The sequence below is a fragment of the Spermophilus citellus genome (assembly GCF_964194105.1).
Source record: "Spermophilus citellus genome assembly, chromosome: 10".
NCBI lineage: Eukaryota > Metazoa > Chordata > Mammalia > Rodentia > Sciuridae > Spermophilus > Spermophilus citellus.
Window position 1 is genome coordinate 128,749,217 of NC_138197.1, and position 20,731 is coordinate 128,769,947.

Below are 20,731 nucleotides of genomic sequence, written 5' to 3' on the forward strand. Positions count from 1 at the left end.
CACAAGTAGGGGAAAACAGTCTGGTGGATTCATAATTTAAAGTTTCTATCCATCATTTTATAGGTCATAGATTTTAGCCCTTTAGGGAACAAAATATAAAGTCAGATAGCTGAAAAAGCTCTCCTCTTGCAAAGAGATTTGTTCTAAAAATACGGATTATAGAATCAGTTAGGCCAGCAGGAGGATCTCAACCATCCGTTAAATGTAAGAAATTTGTCAAATTTTAATACCTTCTAAGTTGATGGTCTGTATTCTGATATCCACCACACATGGTTCTCACTGGTGGTGGTTGGGGGTGGGAGGTGAGGGGTGGGGAGAGTGTCACTGACATGTTTGGAAAGCCAATAAAAGCTATGAAAACTGTCCCTGGGGGTGGGGGAGCCCCTGTGCCTAGCTTCATCCTCAACAATTATACCCCAAATTTCCCAGGTGCCATCTACATATGTTCAATAGGAAAAATGGCTTTATCTACAGTAACTCACACTAAACCCGATGGAGCTTCAGAACGGGTTTTCACACACTATCTCCTTTGATCCGGCTGTAGTCTTTTAGGTAGACACATCATATATTTTACCTCTCATTTTGCAGAGTGGGAAAACGAAAGCTGGATAAGGTTAAGTGACTTGTACAAGGTCATATTGCTGAAGTCTTCCAGGGCTTGGCCCAGGGCTGCTGGGCTGCGATTCAGGCTCCTCACCCCACGCAGCTCTGGGAATAGCATTCTTGAATACAGGAACCCATGACAGGGCTTCTGCAAATCTGAATTCTGGCTCTACCAAGAACTACCTACGTGACCTTGAACAAACCGCCTGACTTCCTTAGCCTCAGTTTCCTCCTCGGTCAAGTAAAAGGTCAGGCATGTTCTCTGAAGTCTTTGGTTTTTTGTTGAAGTCTTCCTAACCCACTAAGAGCAGAGGGAAATGACTTTTTCTGCCATGGACCGTAAGACTCTTTGCCCTTTTCCTGAAGGTCACAAAAGCTGGCATCCAGATCTTGGTGGATTCCTTTGCAGGTTCCAAATCCTATTAGAAGCAATAGATATCAATGGTGCTTTTGTGGGTGGCTTGTGTGTCACTCTGTTGGCCACCCCTCTGGCTGCAGGGCTATTTCATAGCCGCTGTCCACTGCCCCTGTGCTGTGCATTGGGCACATATGCCACAGGATGTCGTTACCCTGCAAGGGCAGTTAAGAGTGTCACGTGGAAATAAACGATGCTGATGGACTTATTAGGATTGGTAGACCCAGTCCTTCTGAGGAGGTTGTTCCTTTTGAAGGACACCAGGACTTCTACCTGATTTTTCATTGTTAAGAGTAATATCTTTAATATCCCTGCAATGGACTTGGTCGTAGGAGATTCCTGAGAGGGTGCACGGCTCTGCACACGGACGCTGAGACTAAGAAAGGACATAGCCACCTCTCCTCCTTGACTTTTGGACTGTTCAGGGCCACATACGCTTTGCCTGGATAGGCTGGCACCTCAGTAGCCAGAAAAGTGGCCTCTCTATTTGTGATTAACAGCTGATGATAGGAAATTGGGGCTCTGCTTCTCAGCCTCTTGCTTTTTAAATTTATTAAGTGGATTTCAGGCTGACAAGTGGGGTCATATCCACTTCTTACAGATGAGTGTATAATTTGCTGTGTAGCGTGTCAGGTCCTTGGGCTGTGGGAGGCAATACTGTGATGGCAGAGGTTGCGTACAAACCCAGCTGCTCTCTTCCGTGTTCCACCCTCAGCCCTGCAGATAACTCAGTGTGGCCCATGCACTCCTATGTCCTTGAGCAAAGTGTTTTAGCATCTTGAACTCCCAGTACAAAGGACTTAGAAAATTCGTGCATTGCTACCCAAAAGCATTTGTTTATTTTTGATGTAATGTAAATATGCAGTATCTCACTTTTCTAAGATTCAGAACATGGTTCCTCCTTATTTAAGCAAACTCATTTTGTAGAATTTTTATTTTCTTAGATTGATTTTTTTTTCTTTTTGCAGTGCTGGGATCAAACCCCAGACCTTATGCATGCTATACTCCCAACCCTAATATTTTTTACATAGACTACACAGTTCACATTAAGAACCAGGGACTGACTGTGTGATATTGTGACTTGACACTTTGTGTGCTGTAAATCTCCAAATAAATGAAGAAAGAGATTTTTTGGGTCTCTCCTAGCTGGAGAGAAATTCCCAATGCCTTAGAACAAGAGACATGAAACTTGTAGCCGGTAGGTTTTCTTTTTCTCCAGCACGGTAAAATTAAAATGTAAGAAAGTAAGATTTATTATCCAACCAACTTTGACAGCTCATATTATTTCATAAAGTGAAGGGTCAATTCAGTATTATTATCATCAAGAGAGTACACTGTGATGCTTTGTCAAGTAGATGCTATAAAAAATTACCTGTCTGGTTACTTTAATTCATCTTTTGGCTATCGTCTGCAGAAATTCCCTCAATCCCTAACTGACGGGTACCCAGATGTACTGAGAACATTTAGGGTAATAAATACAAAAACATAATAGAGTCCTTTTCCCTAAGGAACTTCTATCTCTTGGGGAAACTAGGACAAACAAAAGAAAATGCTACCGTAATACAGAACTCATGACAGGAGATGACAGAAAATGGCTAGAGTTGGGGGTTTTTAGAGAGGGCTTCTTGGAGGAGGTGCGCCTGTAGGCGTAGAGGAAGGTGTATGCAAAGAGGCACAAATGCATCCACAAATTTTTAACACCTCAAGGAAATCGTGGGAGGAATAGGATTTTATTCATTCACTGAAAAATTTTATTTTGCAAACAAAGAAGCCCCTCATGAAATTTTTTTCTCCTGGAGATCCAGAATTAAACTGTACTTCAGGTTCTTTTCCCAGATAGGCTGCTCTACCCCACTCTAGACATGCCTCTCAAAGTCTTATTTTTCAAGCCTAAAATTTCTTGTTCTTTTAGCCATTCCTCTTGAGTGGTTTTCCATGCTGCCATCCTTTTAAGTTCTCACCTCTGATGGAGTACTCACCTCCAATTCAATTGTGATGCCCAGAATGGAACAAACAAAACCTTTCCAGGATTGGCCTGACAATGCAGAACACCATGGGATGCCTGCCTCCCTTGATCTATACCCTATGCTTCTATTAATATGGTCCACAATTGCAATAGCCTTTTTGGCACTTATGTCACACTGCTGACTCATACTGAAATTGTGGTCAACAAACCCCATGGGTTCTCATGCATTACTCTTTTAAACCAGATTTTCTTATTCTGTAGTTATGCTGTTAATGTAAGGGGGCGGGGAGGACTCTAGGCACAGAGGTTTAAATGTAGTGACATTTATCCCTATTACACTTGATTGAATTGATAACAACCTGTCAAAATATTCCAGAGCTAGCACATTCACTCTCCTTTCTGGCAGGAGAGTACTTTTCTCGTGGTTTAGCAGCATAGCTAATCTCACACTGGATCCTAGCCTCAAAAGCATCAGAACCCCCCTTATTCTCCCTTTCCCCTTTATAAATCTGCAACTCTGGACAAATCTGCATTTTTTTAGACAAAATAATGGACTTCAACCTTCCTAACTATAAAATAGGAACAAATGTGAATGCCAATTTACTTCCCGAGGATATGCAACAATGAGTCAGACGTCTGCAAAACCCTAAGCAAATGTTACTCATCGACAGTTATTATATCAGAAAAGGAAAAGTTTGTTTCAGACTCTCAACAGCTTTCAAAAATGTGATTATCCTTATCACTACACATTACAGTTAATGGGCAGTCATTTATGCAACTATTTTAAAGATATAACTGGGTTATCTGATTTGGGGTTGTAGTAATATCCTGTGATGTTAATATAATTTTGCATGAAATTATTCATAATTCAAGTAAATGCAACAGGCATTTCTTCTTTGCAAGACCCATCAGAAGTGACTCTTGAATTGTATAAGTGCATGTGAATTAGAATTAGCCAAATGCGTAAAAACCCACACACTCTTATGGATTTGTCAAGTTCCTAGAGAGTCTCCAACACATCTATAAAGACTATATCCATTCTAAGTTAATAAGGAAATGGGGTCAGTGATGGATCGACATGAAGATTAAATAGCAATATCTTTTTTTTTTAGGTATTTCTATCTGTTTTTTTTAATATCTTTATTTTATTTTTATGTGGTATTGAGGATCGAACCCAGCGCCCTGCACATGCCAGGCGAGTGCGCTACTGCTTGAGCCACATCCCCAGCCTAATAGCAATATCTTTAAGAAAAAAAAAACTATACTACAGGAAAAAATTAAACAATTTTTATGTAATTCTCTTCTCTCCAACCCCTCTACCACCCAACCCTACCCTAACCATACCATAGTCTTCTATTAGTAACAAAGTGAAAGACTTTTGGAAATGTAGATCTTCATCTCTGGCTAAAGCAGAAAGCTCACAGGTAACTGTATAATTATAAATATACATATTTATAGAGCTAAGAGAAAATGCCATATTTCTAAACATGCCCCTGTGAACAGTTTTTGTTCATTTCAGAAGAATTCAGGAACATCCATATTTTTCTAGTCTGTCAATAATTTAAATTTTAATGTTGCTCTTGTGATCTTGTAATTATGGAGTCCAAAGCCCCCCTGCCACCTGTCACCCATGATTGGTAGCTTGACCTCCATAATCGATATAGCAAATGTGATCCCAGGAGCAGTAGCACTGGCACTGCCTGGGAGCCTATTAGAAATGAGGACCTCAAGTTAAGTCTCCAGCAATGCTCCAAAAAATAGAAGGAGGGAAGGAAGAAAAGAAGGAAGGAAATAACTCTCAAACCTCCTGACTCAAAACTTGATTTTTAAAAAGATTTTCCTGGTGATTCTTGTACACAATAAAGCCTGGGAAGAACTTGTCTAGAGTTAAGATTTCATTCCATTTTACCCATCAACTGCTTTGTGTTCCAGTACAAAACACACAATCCCATGTGGTTTTAGGTAAGAGCGTATAGTTATTAGTTCAAATTTTACCAAATTTAGTCAGGTTTGGTGGAGCTCGCCTATAATCCCAGTGACTTGGGAGGCTGAGGCAGGAGGATCACAAGTTCAAGGCCAGCCTCAGCAATTTGGGAAGAACTGGTCTCAAAATGAAAATTAAGTAGCTCAGTGGTAGAGTAGGTTCAATTCCCAGTATCACCAAAAAAAAAAAAAAATCACAATCCATCCAGTTCTTTCCCAAAGTATGTATAACTAGCTTTAAAGTACTCTTGCTTTCCTGGGTCCCTGTAGAGTAAAGTTCTCTCCACCACCACACCCCAATCCCATGAGGGACATTTGGCAATGCCAGAGATATTTTTGGTCATCATAGGTTAATAAGGAAATGGGGTCAGTGATGGATTAGGAGACACTTTTGGTAGATAATTTGAGGGTGGGTAGAGTCCAGATGGCCCCCACACAACAAAGACTTTACTGCCCCCAAATCTCAAGGTGTGGAGGCTGAGAATTACTGTTGTAGAGATGTGGTTTCTGGGGAAAGACTCCAATGTGCAATTATATAAAGCTAGAATGCTGTAGGAGCCCAGGGCATGGTATGATATGGCCAGCAGAGAACATAGCAGTGTCAGTGGCTGAGTGGCAGGAGTCTGGGGGACAGGAAGTAGAGAATTCTCCCACAGCCCTGTGCACAGTAACAGGGTTGGGGGTCCAGGGATTGGGCACCAGGGGTGAAGCATAGGAGGGTTTGGGGGAGATGTAGCCTGGAGGGACAGAGAAGCTTTCTTTCCTAGAGCGATACTAGTTATGATCTCAAAATCATGTAAAACCCCCAAATCCAGAAACCATAGGAGAGCACCATGACAGATTTCAGGTAAATCCAGTAAGAAGGAAGTTAGGAGCAAGGCAAGAATCCCACTTACTAGAACTGGGATGCCTTCCCACCAGGCCAGCAGCAGGGGTGACCTGATGCAAGGTCAGCTAAGTCACATCCAATGAGCTTCTTAAATCCCTGAGTCTACAGCACGCTTGGCTTGCAAGAAGCGGTCAAGTGCTTCTAGCTATGGAGGAAGATGGACAAGAAGCAAGCCAGGAGCTGACCCTGGCCCCTGCAAAACTACAGGATAAGGAGTGGAACAGAACTCGGGAGGTGTTTCAGGTCATTTTTCTCCTGCAGGGCACCTAAATCATTTTCAAAAGGTTATCTACTCTCAACTTTAAAATTTCCAGAGAAAGATTTCTTAAGGACCCATTGGTACCTTATAATCCATCTAAGTCAAAACTGCTCCCTACCCCTGACCCCACCCCCCCTCATTGGGCCGAAAGCTGGCTTTCCTTCATCGCCTTACAACCCACAATGGTGACGAACACCATGTGCCCTCTGCCACTGCCACGCACGAGCTTCTCTCTCCAGGCTGCGAACCTACACTCCGCAGCCATATCCCCCTGAGAGGCTCTCCACCCTTTCATCCCTCTGTTCTCCCCTGGGCCTGCTCTGAGTCTTGCCTGTTTAGTTACCACCTAAATGTATGTATTAAATATACGCTGTGTGCAGACTGCTCTCCAACCAGGAAAAGCAAAGAAGGGAGAACATGAGAACACTCACAGCTTTGGCGGTCTCATTAGTCTCTTTCTTCTTTCTCCAAGGAGTTGTCGATCTTGGACAGGTTTATATTCTGGCCGGAGCAATATTCTTTAGGCTAAGTTCCACTGAAACCTTTTGGTTGTCTGGCAAATGTTTTCACTGTGACCCTCACCTGAGGATAAAAGGGTACACTACCATCTGAAATAGCTCTGATGTAAATTTAGCTGTAAATAAAACTGGGATAAATGCATTTGTTCAGTTCCAGAGAAGATGCTCTGTGTGGATTTTGTTTCAAATGGGTGGCAAAGGGATTTATCCAACTGAACTCACTCGCTTTTCTGTAAGGGGATTAATTTCATTTCACATCGTGTCTCTAAGCAGGAGAGTAAGCTGACTCTCGGCAGCCTAAATGGATATGTTGATGCTGCCGACATCAGTAAGGTTTATTCCAACTAAATTGCAACAATAATGGTGTCCTGGTTGTTTTCCCTTATGGAAAGTAATTGCCAAGGTGTGAAAGTTTAGGAAGTGCTGTGAAAAATTGTCTATTAATAATACAGTAGATGGTGTGCTATAGGATGAGAGAGAAGACAGAGATGTCAAATTAGAGAGACAATCCTCCCTTCCTAGTTCCTGAACCAGTTCTTTGCTCCCCAACATGGTTTCAAAAATTATTTTCTTTTTCTATAAGCATGTTCTGAATTTTCTGACTTGTGTTGCACACGGTACTGTTCATTTTGGTCACCCAGCCCCACTGGGCCAGAAGGGCACTGACTCTGTGCTTGCCATGTGCACCCTCCTAAGCCCCCCGAATCACTGGGGTCTCCCTGCCACTGCGCGTTCTCTCTTGGCTTCGCATCCCTCTCGATTTCCAAAGCTACCATCCCATTGTCCTCCTGGAACACTGCATCTCTGTCTACACTGGGGCCTTCTCCTTTCATTTCTTCCCAATTGCTGATTTTATCCTGTCTCCTGCTTCTAACACAATAAGGCGGCGAGTAGCTTCTATAACTACTAGTTACTTTCAAAGGAAATCGCTCCTGGAGATGAGCCCCGTGGTGTCACGGGGCTGTTACATGGAGCAAATGTAATAATGGGTATGAAAAAGCAATTCGTAAATGGCAACATACTCTCCAAAAGTAAATTATGACTATTATATGACTTTAGGGTTTAAAAGGCAGCTGGATGATATATAAAAATTCAGTAAATCTCAGTAACACAGTTGAAATAGAAAATTAGAAAATTTGGGGCATTCACCCTTCCAACAATAAGCAGAGGCTTCTGAACATATTTTACAGACTAAACACACCCCATAAGCCCTGTTCTGAGGACAGTGTCTACTGTCAAACCTGGCATTGCTCAGGTCACTTTCCAAACTCCAAGCCAACCTTCAAGGGCTAGCCTCAAACCCACACCTTTTTTCCAAGACAAGAGAAATTTCTTTTTCCCAGGCACACATGTCAGTCTTATGTTAGAATTATTTCTGTGGGTTTTGTTCTCCTGAATCGACCACTAACCCCTGAGGGGCAGGCAGGACAGTCTTAGCACCTATAAGCCCACTCCCCCAAAGAGGCTTCCTGCACCAGCATGAATGGAAGTAAATAGAAACAACAACTCAAATTAGAGTGGTCAGAAGAGAAACAAGAGAATGCTCCAGTCTACAGACGGCTTGTCCCAGAGGCTAGCCTCAGATTTGGAAGTCCTTTCATGAGCATTTGCAGGACCTCTCTGAAATGGAACAGGGCCTATTAAATAGGCTCATAAAAAATCCTCTGAATGATGAGTGATGGGTTTATTATTGTCCTCTGTAGTTTTCTGTGCATTTAAACATTTTGTTTTTAAAAAAATATTTATATTTTAGTTTTAGGTGAATATAATATCTTTATTTTACATTGATGTGGTGCTGAGGATTGACCCCAGTGCCTCATGCATGCTAGGCGAGCGCTCTACCACTGAGCCACAACCCCAGCCCTGAAACATTTTCTTTTTTTAAATGAACACAAGAACCCCCATCAGATCTAAAAGTTAAAGTTGAATAAGTTTCATTATAACTTGATTTTCAGTCTAAAAATTTTCCTATCGTTTGAATTATAAGTCATCCTTCACTTCCCAGCTGATTTGGACTTTATCGTCTAAATATGGTGCCGGTAAAACGTGAGTTCTTAGACTTTCACACTAGGCAGCTTCACGGCATCCATATCAAAAAGAATTTGCACAGAGTATGAGGCTCTTGGAGGAGGAAGAGTACTTTTTTTTTTAAACAGATAACGTTTTTCTATACCTTTATTTTATTTATTCATTTTCATGTGGTGCTAGGGATCCAACCCAGTGCCTCACACATGCTAGGTAAGCACTCAGCCGCTAAGCCACAACCCCAGCCCCCCAGCAAAAGTACTTTTTAGCACATTAAAAAAAAATCTTTGAGCTGTTTTATTATTTTAATACTTTAGCAAAGAAATGATTTTTTTTCCAGATGACTTTTTGAGGAATCATCTTTAGAACAATTAACCATGGAGGAATTGTCAAGTATGTAATAGGTGTTCAATAAATGTTTTTAAAAGGTCAAGCCCTTATAAACAAAAGATAACTGCAGGAGCAAGGGGTATTGTTTCTTATTGCTTCTTAGGTATTCAATAGAAATCTTTTTTAAAACAATTTTTAATGGAAAGCTGGGGAAAAGATCAGACAGTTTACAGGAAACTGTCCTGTGGAGAGCAGATTGTAACTATGTTGGTGACGATGTGATCCACATTGGTGTGAGGGATTTATTGTCATTGAGGATGGAAGCTATGTGGTGACGACGGTGACAGAGGACTAGCTCAGAGCTCCCGCCCATGCCAAGCTCCTGAGCATCACTCTGCTCTTTCATCTGTGGCCTGAGGCCCCCCTTAATTATTTCATGTGCTGCAGTCTTGGCACAGACCCCACTTCACAACTGCAGCCAACTTCCCCAACAACAGGCCTCAGCCCCTTCACCTGCCAGAAGCTTCTTGTTCTCAGAACTTCCCCTGGAATCCAGGGTTTGCAGTGATTGAAAAGGGAAATAGCTATCTTTGTAGACTTAAATAAGGGCTCTTGCACAAAACCACTCAAACTCATCCTTAAGACATGCTAATTTCCCTTTTCTCTCTCTTTGATTGAACTGTTGACCTCCTGGCTGTGTAACTAGCTATTACCTCAGGTGTGTTTGGAACATTTTGCCCTAACCATTGTAAAAGGTAATTAGCATCGCCCTGCTGTAGTTGAAGCTGGTCCACTGGGGCTGAGATCTCCCTAGATGGCACAAAGAGAGCAGAATTGTGAATGTTCTGGGCTCAAAAAAAAAAAAAAGTCCCTAAGAAAACCCCATGACATGGAGGGAGAAATTGAAATTGTTGATGTTGCAGACCCTCTTTTGGACCCACATAAGTTGTAGAAGGATCTAAACATAGAGGAGTTTGTAGTTCTTCTATTTAAAAAATGAAAGCAGTTCTGTTTTCTTAGAAGTCTGCTTATGCAACATGGCATCTGTCACAGTCCTGGGTTGACCAGACCCCAAACTACCTTTTGGAGATATGGCTTTAACCCCCTCAAGAAATGGGTGGCATTTTAAGGTGATGTCCCACTTATCCTTGCAATGACAGATGGTATAGAGAATGAGCATATTCTCTAAACAGCAGTAAACGAACAAGGGGAGACTGAGGCCCAAAGAGGCCCTGTCACTCATGCGTTGTCACAGTTCTTGAACCATCCCCATCCCTCCCACTAGAGAAGGAGCTCTTAGTTTTCGGCATTGAAAACACCTTGTGCTGCCTGTTCAGCTATTTCACTACTTGCTTCTAAGTTTGGAATCAACCTCAACTACTATGAAATCTTATATGAATACCAACAGATCGCTTCATTCCTGGGATCCCAGAAGGTCTTGCTCACTGCAGAGCCCTTCAGATGCCCTACTTGGGCTCTGAAGAATTCAAACCATAGGGCTGGGGATGTGGCTCAAGCAGTAACACGCTCGCCTGACATGTGCAGGGCACTGGGTTCGATCCTCAGCACCACATAAAATAAAGATGATGTATCCACCGAAAAAAACTGAAAAATAAGTATTTAAAAGAATTCAAACCATTGGGAAAAAGCCCACCGACTCTGCCATTCCCCTCGTCCTTCAGTCTAGAATGTGCTTTAATATGCAGAGTAGTATCACATAAACAAACTTTCCTTATTATGACAATAACATCTTCCCTTAATTGCAAAAATATTTCTGACCTGGATTTATTCTTGTCATGGCTGTGCGAGCAAGCAGAGTCTTGTTTGCCTCTACAATTTATTAATAATGTATTAATTAGCTCCCCAGTGCTGCCCAAGCAAGGAACAGAGAGGATTTATCTAGATCATGAAAACTGAAACAAAGCTAACACTTTGTTAATTATGCTTTAAGGGCAGTTCCAGAAATAAATAGTGTGGTGAAATTTAGGTCTAACTTTTGAGAGACTTTTGAGAAACATTTATTTAGCACCTACTATGTAGAAACTCAGAAAGGCCAAGAAGGCTAAGATATAAAATTGGCCAATTTAAATATGATAATCATAGTTAACATACAATAAAAAGTAAGGAAATAAAAGCATTTTGTTTTGATTTAATTCAATTAACTTAAATATATTAGATGGAACCACATGAAATTGAGAATATCCAACTGTTTTTTTAACCCAAAAGTGGCAATTTCATGATTCAACCTAACATGAAGATACTCTTGTCATATTGTACCAGCTCCTAAAACATTATAATTTTCATTTTCTTTCTGTTTTTTTAAACTAACTGGTTCATTTCAAGTTGAAGTTGTCATTATTAAAAATAAACAATACCAGAGGGTGAATACGGGTCAGAGAGTTGACTCCTATTTTTTACATGTATTTATTTCTGTAGACTCATAAATAGCATGTGTTTTGTAGTTTCAAAGTTTCAGGTTTAATTAGATCCTTCTCTTGGTTCTGCTTAGAGTTACTGTCCCTGCTACCTGTCCTTTCTGCATGACATTTTCCAACTCCATTCTCAAGCAAAAGAATTGTCATCATCTTGTAAAACCATCATCTCCATCCCCATCTATCTGCAGAGGTGTTTAATTGCAGAACACTCCTCTTATTTTGAAATATTGCTCCATAGAGATTAAATCCAACATCCAGCTTTGCCCTGAATCACAGGTTACTGAGGAGTCAGGACAGGTGCTTGTACATGTATTTCACTAAATCCTTTCTTCCAGTTCCTTCAGTGTTTAATACATATTTACTAAACACCTATTTTGACCAAGGGTTGAGTAGGTCATCTGACAAATAGGAATCATCTCAATAAAAATGTGCGCTTTCATAGAAAACAAGGTGATGCTGGCCATCCATCAGGCTCTGTCCATCTAATCCTATCCAAGGAGTTAAGAGCCATTGTTGCATCCGTATTAAAGATGAGAAAACTGAGGCCAAAAAGATTAAGTGAACTCCTAGAATTCGAACTCTTAACCAACCATCAGTAATCTATCTGGTTACTGTGGGGATGTTACAAAGCAAGAGCTTTTTCTTAGACCATGAACTCAAAGAGTGACAAGTTGCAGCACCTTCTGACGCCCTGAGCTGGTAACTATCTACCCAGGCTTACCCGTGTCTAATGTCAAAGGACATGTCCTCCTGGGACACGGTGTTCTCCCACCGGGGCCTACCTGCTACCGGCCCCTAGTGCATACAGGGACATGTGCTGCCTGGCGTATTCTTGCAGAATCACATCTGACCCCAGATCTTATCGCCACCCTGCTGCAGTCCAGGCTCTATCAAGAAAACGACTGCTCCGCTCCTTCCCGTTATGCCCAATGTGTGAACACTGATAACGCATCGAAATTCAAAGAAAATCTACAAAAGCCATCTCAGTCAACCTGAGAAGTCTAATGACTCATTCACACCCTCTCATGGGGCTCCTGCCGGGCCGCCCTGGTTCTCCTGAACCAGCCCCAGGCCCCTGCAGCCCAAGTGCTTCAGCGCCCAGCAGACGTGAACTTCCTTGCTCGGGCATTGGAGCTGCCTCTGCTCTGTGCTGGCTGCAGCCCCTCTGCGTTTGCCCCCAAGGCAAGCTAAACAAGGTCATCTTGCAAAAAATTAACAGGGAAGAAGATGCTGGCTCTTCAGGCCCCAAGTAGTTCCATCACTCTGGAGGTAAAAATCACAATATCTAAATATGATTCGATTTATGTCAGGTCTTATAAACACACGCACACATGTGTATGGGGAAACTGTGCATGTCCTGACAGCCCAAGGCAAAAAGAACAAAACAACTTACTGTCTCATTAGAAAGACAAGACCTAGTAGGCCAAAGCAGAAGGATAAAAACAGAAAAATGAGCCCAGTGCAGTGGTGTGCTTTTCTAGTCCCAGCTATGTGGGAGGCTGAGGCAGGAGGATCGCCTGCACCCAGGAGCTGCAGACCAGCCTGGACAACATAGCAATAAAAAACAATAAAAAAAGAAAAAAAACAAGCAAACCAGGGGGCTTTAACTTCTAGACACACCACACATACACACACACACACACACGTGTGCGTGCGCAATAAAACCTGCAAAAGAGCTAGATGCCCCAGCAATGACAGACTATTAGCATATCCAAGTATTTTCTTTTCTAAACTAATCACATGAACCTACCAAGCTCTTTTGCGCTTGTCTTCAGGCCTCTGTCCACGGAGGCCTGCTTCTAATCTAGGCTCTAACAAGACAGAAAGCAGAGTAAGAGGGAGGAAGGGTGCAGAACCAGCCAGCCCAGGTTACAATTTTAGTCCTACTATTTACCAGCTGTGTGATCTGGGTAAGTTTCTTAACCACCCTGTGCCTCCACTCTCTCATCTGTAAAATAGGAATAATAAAATGAAAGACAGCACTCATGGGTTCTGAGGAGATTAGATGACATAATAGGATGTTCGGGAACAGTGCCTGATTCTAATAAGCCCTCAACCTAGGCGAGTTATTCCTAATAGTGACTTGAAACAGATCCACACATCCCATTAGAAACTAGTGAGTTCTCATTTTTAACTTAAATCTTGGAAGCACTTCAATCTCATTTCTTCATCTTTTGTGTTTATAGAGGAAAAGAGATGTTTAGCCATCCTTAAAGTACGATCTTTCCTTTCATTAAAAACCATTATTAAGTCCCTCCAAGTTTCTTTCCTGCAGTAAATGATCCAGATTCCTTAATGGGTCTGTTTTACATGCTTTAATCATTTATTTGAACTTCTTAACCAGCTAAAGGTGCAATACACAGAGAAATGTTGTCAAAGAAAATGTGACTTTGAAATTCCTTATCCGCTGTGGCCCATGAGCACAAATGTTTAAAACTCACTCTTTTTTTTTTTAGAGAGAGAGAGAGAGAGAGAATTTTTTAATATTTATTTTTCAGTTTTTGGCAGACACAACATCTTTGTTTGTATGTGGTGCTGAGGAGCGAACCCGGGCCGCACGCATGCCAGGCGAGCGCGCTACCACTTGAGCCACATCCCCAGCCCCTAAAACTCACTGAGAGCAAAGTTGAGCTCTTTACTTACCATATTGGTCAGCTGGTGAAACTCTGTCATATTGATATAGCCACCTAGGTCTCAGATGTGTTATTTGGCATGAGCCAAACCAGAAGAGACCATAGATCATTCATTCATTGAACATTATTGAGTACCTGCTGTATGCCAGGCATTGTGCTATGCTCCAAGATTACAAATAAGATACTGTTTACTTAGAGGAGCTTATAACCTGGGAACGAGGACATGAATGTCAACAAATCATTGCAAGTGTCCTCCCACTAGATTCTGTCTTCAATTAAGAAGGTGAGGCAGGACATCCAAGGGAAGAAGAAGGGGGATTAAGGTCAGGGAAGGCTTCATAGCTAAGAGGATGGTGGAGCCACATTAAAGGACTTTTAGAAGTAGGGGGAAAGAGAGGAGGGCACTCGAGGAAGAAGAAACACCTAGTGGGGCTGGTGTGTCTGAGGCCAGGGTCCAGAAGAGACACAGAGACACAGGTAGCCAGGGCCAGACCAAAAAGGCTAGGTGCAGGAGGGAGTAGAAGCAGAGGTGTGGCCTGATGCAATCTGTTTTACACAGAGCACCCTGGAATCGATGGGGAGAGGACAGGGGGTGTTTGAGCCTAGAGTCAAGGAAGAGAAATTGGGTGTTGGGGCCATGGAGAGAGATTATTAAGTCTGCCCACAAGAAGGGGTGAGGGAAAGAAGGACATCCATTTAAGGTAAATTTAAAAGGCAGTGTTTAGCCTGGTGCAGTGGCTACATGCCTGTAATCCCAGAGACTTGGGAGGCTGAGGCAGGAGAATTGCCAGTTGGAGGCCTGCCTTAGCAACTTAGACTCAGTCTCAAAATAAAAAAATGAAAAAGGGGGGCTGGGGAAATATTTCAATGATGGAGCAACCTTGAGTTAAATCCTCAGCACAAAAATATATATATAATTAATTAATTAATTTTAAAAATATAGTGTTTAATTTAATGAGTCTCTTATTAGCATGGAATGCCAGATTTGGGAAAGGAAGAAAAGATAGAGTGGATTCCAGAAGGAATCCCCAATTTCTGGTGTCAGTGTCCTACCATCTTGTGCTCTAATGGTGAGCAAATACAAGTGGGCACAAATCCATCTCCCAGAAACACACCTTGAAGACACATATCCTAGTGAAGGTCAGAGGGAAGGTCAGCTTCATGTGCCAAGAGCAGTATTATTTCTAACTATTCCTTTTAAAATACCCCTTAATACATGTGACACATACAAGCTAAGCTAAGCTAACATTCAAGTAAGATTCTTAATTTTTAATTTTCTGACATTAAATTTTAAAATACAACATGTTGATGGTATTTCAGTCATCTATGCTGATGGAGTGTGTATTTATTTATCCCCCCCACACACACATACACATGCTCCTTGAGGTCAGGGACTTTGACTCTTGTCCCCAGCTGCATCCCCAGCACCTAAAACCATGCTTGACTCCTGGTAGAGGCTCAATCATACTTGTTGAGTAAATGAATGAATTTCCACGTGGGCAAAAAGGAAACAGTCGTTTATTTCAGTAATTAGGGAAGAAAAGGGGAAAAACAAAACACCAACAACAAACAAACCTGAGTTTAAAACAGTTTTTCACCAAAAGATCCAATTTGCAAAAATGAAGCTGAAGTTTAGACGTTCTCTTTCTCCCTGCGGCTCTACTTCGGGAAAAAAAATCACGGCTGCCAGCTTAGCTGATGGCTTCAACTGCCCAGTTACAAATTCCGCACAGTTGTACATGTTGGCAGAGCTCTGCTTCCTCAAATGCCGTCGGGCCAGGGAGGAAATGGTGACTTTCCTTATTGATTTAATGCCAGTTCCTCTTTTGTGAAAAATTCCGAGTGCTGCTCACTGGCACACGTACCACGAAAACTGAACATTGGGGCCCAGAAATTAAGTCAGTCACTGGGGTTTTTCTGCAGCCACGTGGGGCGAAGCCATTCCTGCTTGCAGGCTGGCGCGGGGCATGGTTCTGCCTGTAAACTTAGCACCATGGGTGTCCCCGTGGTGGATTGCTCGTAGGCTCCTTTTGAACTGTGAAGAAACTCATTCTTGGATGAACTTGAAACTCCCAAGAAACGCATGTGAAATACTGTTGATGGCTCGTGGGAGAGATGCTTCGTATTCTCCTTTTTCCAAAACCATCACAGCAAACCGCTCTCTCCAAGGTTCCCACTTTCTCAAGAAGAGGGAGGGGGAACAAAAAAGTCCTTTAGGCTGCAGGCTTCTGATGAGGAGGAGGGAAAGAGAACCATGATAACCATCGTCAAACTTTCCATGGATTTTATTCAATGCTCTCCAAGAGGCGACAGGGTCGAAAACCCACTTGCCAGCAAATATTTACCTTGAGTGGGACCCTGTGCGAGGTTCATGGGCTACAAAGATGGGTGCAGCTTGGTTCCTATGCTCTGTGGCTTAGAAATAAGCTGGAGAAACAAAATATCAACCACTCCATGAACGACATGGTCAATAAGTGCTGCTCAGGAAAAGGATGGGTAACCAGACAGCAGCCCTAAAGGGGATGGACTTTGAATTTGAGTTGAGGGAGCATTCATGGATGCAGTGTCCAGGTGCCCCACATGGCAGAAGTGAGGGTCGTGGCCAGCAGATTGGGAATGACTTTAGTTTCCCCTCTGAGGATATTGGACTTGGTTCTAGAAGTAAAGTAAGATTTTTAAGCAGAAAGGATGCAAGATTTAGAGAAGGTAAGTCTAGCAGAGACCGGTTCTGTGAACTAACTGGTGCTTATTCAGACACAAGATCATGAGACCCTGACCCAGGTTGGAAGTGGTAAGTGTCTGCATCATGCTGTACGTTCCTGTGGGTACTTCCTAAGGAGTCCTAGGAAATTGCACCTCTCCATGCCCAGCTGCCTCCTCCCTGAAAGACAGTGATGCTTGACACTAGATGCTGCTTGGAACTAGACTGACTCCTTTAGAACCCTGTGGTGTGCAGACAGACAGGCCTGGGTGTGGACGATATGTGAGCCCCACAGTCCCAGCAATGTGGATTGTAAAAGCCGGGAGGAATCACAGAGCCCTCGTAGTCTACCTTCACTTGCTCAGATTCACTCCTTGCTCAGTTCACCCCACTGGTACATGACTGGTTCCAGGCACTCCTCAGGTCTCCCTGCACTTCAGCAGGGCTCCTGAGGCAGTCCAGATTCTGCTTTGAGGTGTGTGTGTGTGTAAATTCTGGAGGAATCCAGAAGCATTTTGGACAAATGAAGGAGTTGCTCATTTGCTTGCCCAAATTGAGAGAGTTGGGGCTCCCCTCTTTTGCCCTATTCTAAGGCCCCCAGGTGCATTCCCTGCAGAGTCCCCATCTCACCTCCGCTAGCTCCCTGCCTCACTGCCTTCCTGAGCTCCCCTTTCATATCTGGCCTCCTGCTGTGGATTGTGCTGTCCTCTTGGTCTGGAACCTTGTGTGTCCCTCACCCCAGGACACCCTCCAAGACCCCAGTCCCTTGCTTAGCTGAACAGAGTTCTCCCTCCTTGGAGCTCCATGCTGCCAGGCACAGGGCTCTGTCACAGGGTCTCCTTGCCTTATAATTGCCTGTCTGTGTTTGCCCCACGTCCCTCAGTTGAGAGCCCCCTGAGGGCAGGGCTGTAGGTATTCGTCGCTGAACACAGCACCTAGCACAGTGCCTGGTGCCTACCAGACATTCAAGTGTCGGATGAAGGAACGACAGTTGCCTATCTATGCCCTCTTGGTGCATTCGTTCTTTTCATAAATATTTATTGAGTAATTACCTAGGATCTGCACTGTGTAGTTAGCCTTAAATGTCAAAATAAACCTAGGCACTCAAGTCCCAAATTATGCATGCATAAATTATGTATGTGGAGTGTTAACATGCACACGCAGCAGAGAGTGCGAGCATATCTACAAATACCAGAGCTAGCAAGCGCAGTAAACTGTGCGCCAGATGTCCCTGAAATTTACAGAGAACCAAGAACCAAAAATGACAGTTAGCTCCATAAACCCAATAAAAGGAAAAGGGGTGGGGGGTGCAAAAGAACAAACGAACCTCCAGCAGAAGGAAGTGGCTATGGTTTTCTCTATGTGCACGAGTGGGGGTGGGGGAGATTTATAAAGCATTCTATGCTGGGCAGGTTCATGTAAGTCTGAGTTCCTCAAGGGCTGGCTCTTAGGAGCTGTTTGGAAAATTCATTGCCATGCATGAGTCGAGGGACTGCTTCTTATTCCGTTGGAAATTGTTAACGGGGACTGCATTAGCGACCCCTTATTGCTTTGCCTGATAGCGAGACAGCAGGTTCGCCCAAGCAATTCTGGAACCCTGATCACTGCCAATTAAGGAGCATTGTCTGGCTGACATGATCAAGTGAGTATAAATATATTTATCGTGATTGGAATGGGGAAGGGAGACGCAGAAAGATTGAGGCAGAAGCTGCCACCCGTTGCCTGGCTCCAGCCTGGATCAAACCCAGCATGTCACTCAGTGCTCAGCAAAGACGGTCACTGGCTTCCAGAGGTGTAATGCACAGTGGAGAGAATTCAGGACTAAAATCATTTTCCCCAGAAGGGGCCCTGTCTCTCCTCATTTTCCCTCTTTGCTTCTCTCTCTCTTTTTCATGTTCACTTCTGAAAAGAGAAGAGAAACCAGATGCGATGTTGAGCACATTTTCATTCTGTCCTGTCGGCCACGCTGCCCCCACTTAGCTTCTCTGCAGTTCAAAGTGACGGCAGGGAACATTGTGGTCCAGGGCCCACCACCCTCTCTGTCGCGCATGTGCGCGGATCCCTCTGGCCGTGGGTTTGTTTCATTACTGACTTGTGGGACTTTGGTGGGAATTCCTGTGATGTGTCTGGGAGCTGGGTTTGAAAGATCCAGATAAAAATAGTCTCCTGCAAAGGACTGGATGCGGGAGGAATTTCTCACATTTAAACAGCTGAAAAAAGGAGGCACATGTCAATCACATCTGGTGGCGTTCCTATTGTCACACTGGAGAGCAGGGTCTAGTTAAACAACTGCACAGATTGCAAAACTCAGGCTGTGTCTCCTGAGCCCCAAACAAATGGCCAGGGTCGGAGAGGAATACCCAAATTGCATTATTACAGGGGATATTGATGATAGAAGTCATGTCATGGCAGGGACAGTCAATCAAAGACATGACCTATTTTCTCACCCTTGACTATTTGATAGAGTTAAGCTGATTCCAGCTGTTTTTCCACCTCTGTCACATGCATGCTATTCAGTTTCACCCCTTGAAAGCCATGGACGCTGCCCAGTGGCTATAACAAGGTAAAGAGGCTCTTCCCTCAGGCCTGTCCCCTTCAGCCTATAGTTTGTCTTTACCACTACAAATTGTCCTCGTGACTATCTTCCTGAATCCACCAAACTTTATTTGATCACAGTTCACACAGATCCAGAACACAAAGACATTGGAGGCAAAATACAGGTGCCCAAAATAAGTGAGGGACCCAGGGAGGAGAAATGTCATTTATAGGGATTGCTTTGCCTCAAGGCATCCAGCCATCCAGATCCAACCGAATCCTGCTCAATTTTTTCCTCCTCCAGCTGCCCAGAAATTGTCAAGGCCAAACCCCTTTTACCAAGCTACCAGAAATATGTCTTTCCTTTGCTTTTTGAATCTTAATGGATGAAGCACCTGGTTTGTTTTTGGGTTTTGGTTTAGGGCTTTTTTTTTTTTCCTGTCTACTGCTTCTTGCCAGATATGCTATTTTTTGAGAACCAGAGTTCATGTATCTCCAAGGGAAAAAGAAAGTCACTTTGTATTTACCTGTTAGCAAATTACCACTTGCTGTGAAAACACAGTGAGTTCTTTCACTGTCTGCTGACAAATGGGTCATTCACCTGGCTGAACCGTGGCAGCTGGACCGTGCTCTTCAAGTTGGCTTAATTCTTTCTCATTGACATTTATTCCCTTGAAGCCAAGGGATTTCTCATTGCTCTCTTTGTTTGATTCTGCTTTTGAGGAATGTGCCTAACTCCTTCAGGTCTGATTGTTTAGCAAGCAGATTCAGTTAAATCCCTGACACTTACTGAGGTGCCCTGGGTTCCTCTGAAATTCTCTTCATTTGAAAGCTGGGTGACCAAGTCACCCAGCTGAAAGCTAGCTCCCTCCTAAATTAGTGGTTTTCTGTTGTGTAGACAGAGGCCCGATGTGACCATCTATCAAGAGCTCCTGGTTCCTAACTGGACCTTGTGTTTCACAGTCAGCAAGGCCAGGCTGCGTAGCCAAACAAAACGCACATCTCTCTCCTGCGCCTTGTTGTCTTCATTGTAGATACTGATGGGGACCACAGACAGTCTGTTCACCATAATGAGATAAAGCCAAGCAGACAATGAAGAGCCCCATCTAACCACATTGATACCGCTGGTTACCGGTGACGAGTCCTGCTCCCTCACATGCTGAAGGACAACACTAGAGAAGCAGGGGGAGGCAAGCACATAAAGCAGGGTTTATTTAAAAAGGGGTAGGTTTTATATATTTATAAGTGAGGAGGGAGAAGTTGCCTGGCTTTGGTACTATATAAGGGGGGGGGAGGCATAGCTGGAATCCTGACATCCCAAGAAGCAAGGGTGTTTTGCCTTTTTATATGTCCTAGGCTTCATTTGTTGTACTGCTCTCTTCCCCTTATCTTTCTCCTTCCTGCCTACGTGACTAGGCCCAGGAGATGCTCGGTGAGAT

At 43.3% G+C, this 20,731-nt stretch overlaps 1 protein-coding gene across 2 annotated transcripts in view; it reads left to right on the top strand.

The window, feature by feature from the left end:
- The window catches only part of GRAP2 (GRB2 related adaptor protein 2), a 64,514-nt gene that overhangs the window by 5,551 nt on the left and 38,232 nt on the right, over window positions 1-20,731 (top strand). The window contains exon 1 of one of the 2 annotated variants that reach the window (XM_081311281.1): window positions 18,266-18,399. The exons of the other annotated variant lie outside the window; for it this stretch is intronic. The gene's annotated coding sequence lies outside the window, so the exon portion shown is untranslated. Of the gene's footprint in view, window positions 1-18,265; window positions 18,400-20,731 lie in introns of those variants that run through there. 2 annotated transcript variants of the gene reach the window in all.